Source organism: Leopardus geoffroyi, chromosome C1 (genome assembly GCF_018350155.1).
Source record: "Leopardus geoffroyi isolate Oge1 chromosome C1, O.geoffroyi_Oge1_pat1.0, whole genome shotgun sequence".
In the NCBI taxonomy this organism is placed as follows: domain Eukaryota; kingdom Metazoa; phylum Chordata; class Mammalia; order Carnivora; family Felidae; genus Leopardus; species Leopardus geoffroyi.
This window is the reverse complement of record NC_059328.1, coordinates 141442259-141451273: the sequence shown is the minus strand read 5'-3', so window position 1 is coordinate 141451273 and position 9015 is coordinate 141442259.

Sequence of the window (9015 nt, the reverse complement as noted above, 5' to 3'; positions counted from 1 at the left end):
AACTCCTATGTGGACTCAAAAAACAAAAACAAAAACAAAACAAAACAAGTGAATGAATAAACAAATAAAAAGCAGAATCAGACCTATAACTACAGAGAACAAACTGATGGTTGCCTGAAGGGAGGGGGTGGGGAGTTGGGCAAAATGGATGAAAGGGAATGAGAGGTATAGGCTCCCAGCTGTGGAATGAATACATCATCAGAATAAAAGGCACATCACAGGGAGTATAGTCAATGATATTGTAATAGCAATGTATAGTGACAGATGGTAGCTACATTTGTGAGCATAGTGTAACATGCAGAGAAGCTGAATCACTATGTGGTACACCTGAAACTAATACATTGTGGATCAAGTATACTCAAATAAAAAAAATTTTAAAGAACAAATTTAAGTTAACTAAAATTTTTTTTTAATTTTTTTTTTTCAACGTTTATTTATTTTTGGGACAGAGAGAGACAGAGCATGAACGGGGGAGGGGCAGAGAGAGAGGGAGACACAGAATTGGAAACAGGCTCCAGGCTCTGAGCCATCAGCCCAGAGCCTGACGCGGGGCTCGAACTCACGGGCTGCGAGATCGTGACCTGGCTGAAGTCGGACGCTTAACCGACTGCGCCACCCAGGCGCCCCTAAGTTAACTAAAATTAAAGAAATAATAAAAATTTGTTTCTTCAGTCATACTAGTAGTATTCCAACTTCTTTTTTTTTTAACATTTTTATTTATTTTTGAGACAGAGAGAGACAGAGCATGAACGGGGGAGGGGCAGAGAGAGAGAGAGAGAGAGAGAGAGAGAGATACAGAATTGGAAGCAGGCTCCAGGCTCTGAGCCATCAGCCCAGAGCCCAACGCGGGGCTCGAACTCACGAACCGCGAGATCGTGACCTGAGCTGGAGTCGAACGCTCAACCTACTCAGCCACCCAGGCGCCCCAGTATTCCAGTTTCTTAATAGCCACATGTGGCTCACGGCTCCTGTATCAGATGGCCCTGATACGAAACTTTATATCATAAAAATTTCAACAGCACTGTTTTATTCCTGTTGTAGGATACACTAGACAAACCATTTCTCATTAAGGAAATCTTCTGTTTTATTTATTTATTTATTCGTTTATTTATTTATTTATTTTCATTTACTCTTGCAAATGTCAGTTCTGGTGCTTGTGCTGTGTTAGAACAAGTAGCAGATGATTTTTTCAGTTAGCTTTTATAAACTGGCTTGATTTGTTCCATGTCCTCAGAATTTTTTTCAATCCAATTTCTTCTCAGCTGAGGTCGTGAAAAAAATGACTCCTAATATATGATATTTTCCTTAAGGAATTAGACAAAAACTTCTACGATTTTGTGCAAATCCGTTACATATCTTATGAATGGATCTATATAGCTCCCACTTCACTTATCCTAGCTTAGTTATCAGCATAAGCTTGTAAAAGTCAAATCTTGCCCACAAATGGAAATAATGGCAAAGAGATCTAAGGATAATTTGGTCCACTTAGGAAGAACGGGAAGCAGAGGAAGAAAAACACTTGCTCTAAAAACATTTTCACTTAGCATACACACACACACACGCACACACACACCTCAATATTATGACTTCTTGAAGGACATCAGAGTCCAGATAAAAGCTACAATGCACTCTGCTGTTAAGATCTTTTGTCAGTGGTACATTCTGAATAAAGATTCTCTCTTGCCTTAATGTATGGGAAACCTGAACTTATTTTCAAGACAATGAGGTGATCACTCATATCTTTGCATTACTTCTATTGTTTATATTTTTAAGTTTATTTATTTTTGAAAGACAGTGAGGGAGAGAGAGAGAATGAGTCAGGAAGGGGCAGAAAGAGAGGAGACAGGGAATCCCAAGCAGGCTCCGCCTTGTCAGTGCAGAGCCCAATGCAGGGCTCAAACTCACAAACCATGAGGTCATGACCTGAGCCAAAGTCAAGAGTCCCAGGCTTAACCAACTGAGCCACCCAACTGCCCCAACTATAGTTTAAATATTATTGCACACATTGTATATGTTTGCAGAGTCATTTATTTGCATGAAAGTCCCTCTGACTATACCGTAATTATTTAAGGCAGGAAAAGCCCACTCATCTTTTTATCCCCAGTGTATGATACAATGCTTGGCAAATATTAGAAGGGCTAGTATGTCTATCTATTCCTTGGTTACATTCCTCAAATCTTGAGAGGTCCTACCTTCCATATCCCCAGCCACATTCTCCATCCATCGTCACCAACGTTCCTTCATCACAGTGTTTTAGGATAAAAAGATATCTAGCAGCAGTATTAACCATCTCTCTTTCCAGCGATAGACAACTCTCTCCTGTGCCAAATGCAGTCATGTCCACCACCCGTCCCAACTTTATACCTCCTTGTCCAACAAACAAGTAACGGGCAGTGAAAAAATCCAGAATGCTGAGGAACTCGATGTGCATCTTCTTGCCGGACATTGGCTGAAATACAATTGGAATAGACTCTCAACATTGCTTTGCCTCCAATCAGGGCATGGAGAGATCAAAGGCAGTCTACCACCTATCTGTCTCTGAGATAAAAACACAGTTAACAGTTTCCTAAACCCCAAGAGGATAGCTGAGCAGGATAGTGCCTCAGATCTTGCCCAAGGCAAAATTAGGATTATTCCAAAAAATTTTCCCCTTTTTTAGCACCTTTTTCCTTTGCACAAAGCTTTGATCAAACTAGTTTTTTTTTGTTTTTTTTTTATTATTTTAAAAAAAAAATTTTTTTTTCAACGTTTATTTATTTTTTTGGGGACAGAGAGAGACAGAGCATGAACGGGGGAGGGGCAGAGAGAGAGGGAGACACAGAATCAGAAGCAGGCTCCAGGCTCTGAGCCATCAGCCCAGAGCCCGACGCGGGGCTCGAACTCACGGACCGCGAGATCGTGACCTGGCTGAAGTCGGACGCTTAACCGACTGCGCCACCCAGGCGCCCCTGATCAAACTAGTTTTTAACTGACAATTTCAGCTTTTGAAGATTCAAAAAATTTCAAGACCCACTACACTGTTAATAACAGTGTGTTAGGCCAATGGGCTTTTACTCAGAGGAGAGGGGTGTGCTCAGGATCCTGAAGATTATACTGTTTGCAGTTGTCTACCCCACTTGTCACAAGTCCACCCTGATATGGCTGGGCTCACATTAAGAAAAATCCTGAAGACAAACATAATTCATTTTGCTTTGAGATCAGAGTCTGAAAGCTGTGGAAAGAATTTCACATTTTCCTCCAGGAAGGAAAAAATTATAGTCTGCTCAGTCTCCAATCAAGCTTTTTTATGACATATGGAACAACTAAGTTCTTTTTCCACAGAGGCCAGCTTTCATTAATCAAGTTTCTCAACTCCTATAGAAGAAAGTCTACACATAACTTAAACAAGTGGTTAAACCAAAAATATGATGTGGTTTTTATTTGGTTAATCAATGATTTAATAGTTTCTGCTGGATTTTTTAGAACCATATTTATTTTCAATCTTCTTCATCAACAGAATTAGATCTATTACATGGCCAAACTGACTGCACAAAATTGCTCATTAGAAAGACCCCCAAAAAAGAAAAACAAAGGATGGAGGAAAATCAATGAAATGCCAGCATAAAGGCAGAGCCATTGATGTTAGGAAGCTCGAGGACGTTTATATATCATACAGAAGTTTTTTCAAAAGCATCCTTTTAAAAGGAGGATATTGATTTTTTTTTTTGGACAAAAGCAGATAGATATATTTCCCCTAGGCCCACCCTATGTATTCTAAAATTATCTGATTTGTGGTTTTTTAATATTCTTTTCTTGGTCTGTTAATATAGCCTCATAAATAATACAAAAAACTCTGTGGCAAATGCCTATGGAGGCCAGGCAAATGCTTCTCTGTATTAGCTTTGTTCTCTTTCTTCCTCATTTGTTTGTGATTGCCCCCCCTTTCATGTTTAGAACTTAAAATAAAAAGGCAAAATAACAACAACAACAACAACAACAACAACAGCAACAACAGCAACAGTAGCAGTAGAGCTACAGCAGAAGATTGAGGATAGGGAAGAAGATCTAAATCTCAGCAGAAGACACATGGGCCATGCATTTTTATTATGCCTGTATCAGGTGTGCACTGAATGCCCCAGCTTAGGGTGTAATTTTACCACACACAATTTTACCAAGCAAGACACTGCGTCTCTGCCGAGGTTGGACACAGGTAAGCTGATCATCTGTGGTGTCAAGGAAAAGTAGGCATCACATGACTTCGGTCTTGATTCATATATTTAATATCCAAATTTACATCCTTGAAACTCTGGCTATATTCTGTACACAATATACTGGAAGCTAACTGCCTATTGGGAAGTGCCTTGACAGACAACTAAAGAACTGACATCAGGAGCATACACTTTGGAGCATTAAGGGATTTTGAACAGCAGATAAGCATTCAGACTTGAGAGTCCATTTTCCTTTTAAACAGCATAGACGCCAATAGTGGTCGGTCAAGGTTACATTTTTACACGTTTGGCATCTGTCTTCAACTACAGCATATAAATGCCCCAGACAATGCACGCTTAAAATTGACAGTAACAGAATTTGGAGAGAGAGTAGTGATTGTACCACTAGATTATAGAGGCCGGCTGCGTTCCAAAGAATTTACATTTGCTCAGCATCTGGGATAGTTTAAAGCTTATAGAAAGTGGGAATGGATGTTGACAAAGATAGAATAATACAAATCAAGTTCAAAGGTAATACAAACAAACCCATATAACCAGTGACATTTTATGTGAAGAGAAGCCTTTAACGGGAATAGTCAGAGGCAAGTGTGCACACCCTTTTGAATGTCTAGACATTTGGAAGGAAGGAAACTAACCAAGTGTTCCAAAGCCCTCTTTTGCACTGATTGAATCCGGCCACAATGGCTCAGCCTCTGCCTTAAACAGAACATCCCACGCTTCCTCCTCTTCCTTCGTGGCTACACAACTTTCAGAGTTAATAGTTTGGGTCAGGGGAGTTATAGACAACATTTGACGCATGTATGACAACCGGAAGAGAGTCCAATGATCTTGAGCCTTAGCTAGGTGTTTCCTTCATTAAGAAGCACCCTGTCTTTCCTCAGCTGTCAGCCTTCAGGTGCTCCTACAGACATCTCTACTGGAGATGGCTGACCCACACCAGTGAAACCTCACAGCCCTTAATACTGAGCACATTTAAAGGTAGTGATTTCACCTGAGTCTCTATCATCTTTGTTGACTTCTCTATAGAGATCTAAAACTAATTTCTAGTGAAAAGAATATGGAGGACTTCTTTGGCTTTTGCTCTCCTTACCAGATACTCGGATAGTGGTGATGACTGATTGGCGAATGATGTCCGTTCTTGGGCCAGTTTGAAGCCATGTCTCCAGGATCACCTTTATCTAAGGGTCAAGAATTAAATTTGGGTCTTGAAAAGAAGATGACTTATTGGCATAAATGCACACATTACAAAGAAACTGTAAGGACCTACTATTAGTTAATTAAATTTAAATAAAATAGGATATAATTTTATAGTGACAGTTTTAAATTCACCTGCCACCAAGTGTTCCAAGAATCTTCCAGGACAGTGTCTACTGAGCAGAGAATAATGTTAACAACTAAGAAGAAAAAAAAAAAAAAAAAAAAAAAAAAAGACTGCCACGGTGGGTCAGACTCTCTTTTGCCAAATTTTTTTGTTTTTCTGTCAATAAGGGACTTTTTGCAAGATGGCAGTTACTTCCTAAAATCAACTCTCAAAGATGAGGGATGTGCCCCAAACATACAATTTTCTGTAGTCAAACGTGTATGTTGTTAGGTGCTCCAGTGTCACTACTTAGAGCTTCATGTTTCATGAGTTTATTGTGCCCAGTTATATCATCAGTGTAGACATACAGAGAAAACCATTAAGAATAAATTCTATTTCTGAGTCTATGTTCACAGATAACTCTGACTTCATAGAGGGAATGCTTGTCCAGCCTCTGGCATTCTAGAATCTCTTATCCTCCACCTGGGGAACCAGGCTGCCTGGGGCTGAAACCTGGCTTTACCACTAGTAGTAGTAGCAGCAGCATAGTGTGTGACTGTATTTGTTAAAGTTCTCCAGAGAAACAGAGCCAACGGGATGGATGTGCATGCAATATAAAGAGATTTATTTTAAGGCATTAGCTTACACAATTTTGGACACTTACAGAGTCCAAAATCTGATAAGGGAGGCTGGCAGGTTAGAGACTTAGGAAGGCATTGCAGTTCAAGTCCAAAGGCAGTCTACTCACATGCCAGGAGGAGCCAGTACTGTAGACAAAGTCTGAAGGCAGTCTGCTGGCAGCCTGGCCTTCTGGAAGATCAGCTTTTGTTCCATTTAGGCCTTCAACTGATGGGATGACGCCCAACCTTACGGAGGGTAACCTGTTCTACTCAAAGTCCACCAATTTAAGTGTAAATTTCATGCAAAAACACCTTCACAGAAACAACAGTCACGTTGGACCGAATGTGTAGGTACAGTGGCCCAGCCAAGGTGACACATAGAATAAACCCAACACAGTGACCTTAGGCCCATTATGCAACCGCTTTGTGCCTTAGTATGTTTGTCCATAAAATAGGATTAATTAAAGTTTGGGCATATACTTGATAGGATGGCCGTGAGGATTAAGTAGGTTGACTTTTAAGTGACGTATGTAGAACAGCTCCTGGCACACAGTAGGCACTTCATTACAGATCATTGGAAAAGAAAGGAATTTTCGAGATATCACGTCCACTCTGAGATCCAGAGAAGTGAAATGACTTGGCCAAAATTGCAGAGTGAGCTGACATCAGAGGCGAGATTAGGATTCTAACGTCCTAAATAGCAGTCCAGTGACTAGTGCGGACAGCTTTGCTGCTGCTTTCTTTGGCTGGGTAGGTGTTACAACAGTACATCAGGTGAAGTGTAATATTACTAAAATTTAAAACCCCTTCATTTTTGAGATGTTTTAAAAATAAGTAGTTGGTAATCACTATTGCAGAAGTATATGTTAGGTTATTTATATCTTCAGGTTATTGAAAAATACCTCTCTTGTCTACTGGATGATTCATTGAACTTGAAATTCCTTTATGCTTCTGCTGTTCCACATGAGTCATTCGATTCCTTTGAGACAAACTGAGCTAACGCTAACACCTGGTATTTCCACAGAACCCGCCCTCTAAGGTTCAGTGAGAGTCAGGGTACAGCTAATTGAAAAGACTTGCATGGTTTGAGTCGTTTTGTTTTATTTTTCTTTCTTTCTTTCTTTCTTTCTTTCTTTCTTTCTTTCTTTCTTTCTTTCTTTCTTTCTTTCTTTCTCTCTTTCTCTCTTTCTTTCTCTCTTTCTCTCTTTCTCTCTTTCTTTCTTTCTTCCTAAGCGTCTGATCTGCCTCCATTCTGAGACGGCTGAGAAGAGCTCTCTCTGCAGAACTTTGTTTCCTTCCTGTCGCACAAATTACTTGATCTGAGATGTTTTATCAGTGCTTCTCAGAGCGAGGTATGCCAAGATCACCTGGACCGTAATTACCTAGAGAGCTTCATTAAAAACTATAGATAACTGCTCAGCATTACAGAACCACTGACTTTGAACCAGTCCAGCGGTTGTTGAATCCAGAAACAATGCATTTTTTTTTATAAGTTCTTCATGCCAATTCTTCTGCCACAGAAGCTCGAGAATTGCTGCTCTAGATTATCATGATCTTGCTAATAAACACTGCATTATGGAATTTTAAAGCTGCAATAATGTCTTGTAAAGTTTCTAGGCTGATCCATCTCTACTTGTTTAATTATGTTGCATTCTACATTCCTTCTAGCTGAAAACAGTTTGACTCTTCTGCATTAATGAAGTGTGGCTGTGCTTACATACTATCTCCTGATTTGAGCTGGTTGCTTAGTAATTCTTGTTCGCTCTGCCTCATAGGAGCTCCAGGAAACATAGTGCTTGCTTTTAATGCTGACTGTTAGCTTCCATGGTTTATTACGTTTACTGCTACATTTTTAATCACCCTCCTGTATAAACGTTTCCATTTTCAAAGCACATTAAATCTCAACTGTATTCTGGACTGAAGCCATTCCCATCCTTAAGAAAAGATTTAGTAAATGTCTACTTTTGAAGAAATGATTTGTATCACGTGGAAATATACTTGTGCAGATGTTGTTACTAATCATATAAGCGTACATTATTAAGTCAAGGAAATTATGTAAACTTACATCATTGAATCAAGGAAAGAGATCATTGCATCCTAAGGTAAAATTACACAGAACCAACTGGACTTGGTTCCTGACTCCTACCCAACCAGTTATAGACAATACTAAGAACAATCAACACTGAGGGAATGTTTACTACATGGCAGCAGGCAGGGGGGTGGGGTCATGCTAAGTGTATTCATGCATTTACTTAATCCTCCAGTGACTCTGTAAATTAGATAATTTTCTTTGTCTCCATTGTTCAGAGGAGAAACTAGAGCTTAGAGAGGCCATATTTCTTTTCCATAACCACGTAGCTTGTCAGGATGAGAGCCAGGGTTTGAACATGAACCAATCCCACCGAAAAGCTCATGTTTTAACCCTGCCTCTGCTTCCTGCTTCTGCTCTGTTCTGTCTGACCTTATTCAGAAAAAGAGACACCAGACAAAGAAAAACTGAGATTTGGCCTTTGAGAATATATCACTCTCAGTGGATTTTTAATATTCTGCCTCTCCAAAATTGGAAGCACACCATTAACGTACTGCAGAGGAGTAGGGCACTGCCTGGGACCCAGCTGAACTAAGCGTTAGAATAGCCCTATTACTTGTTAAATATGTGACTCCGTGAAAATCATTTCATTTCTTTGGGCAACATTGAATTCATTGATCATATATTGACCAAGAGGGCTGGAATCTCATCTCTTCAAGCTACAGTCTACTGTGATTTTGTATATTTTCACAGAACTTTAAAACAGGCAAAGATCATCTCGTCAGGAATTGTTGGGTTGTAAGGGATAGGTACTCATTCAAGCTTGTTTAGGTAGAGGAAATTTATCATAAAGAAAAT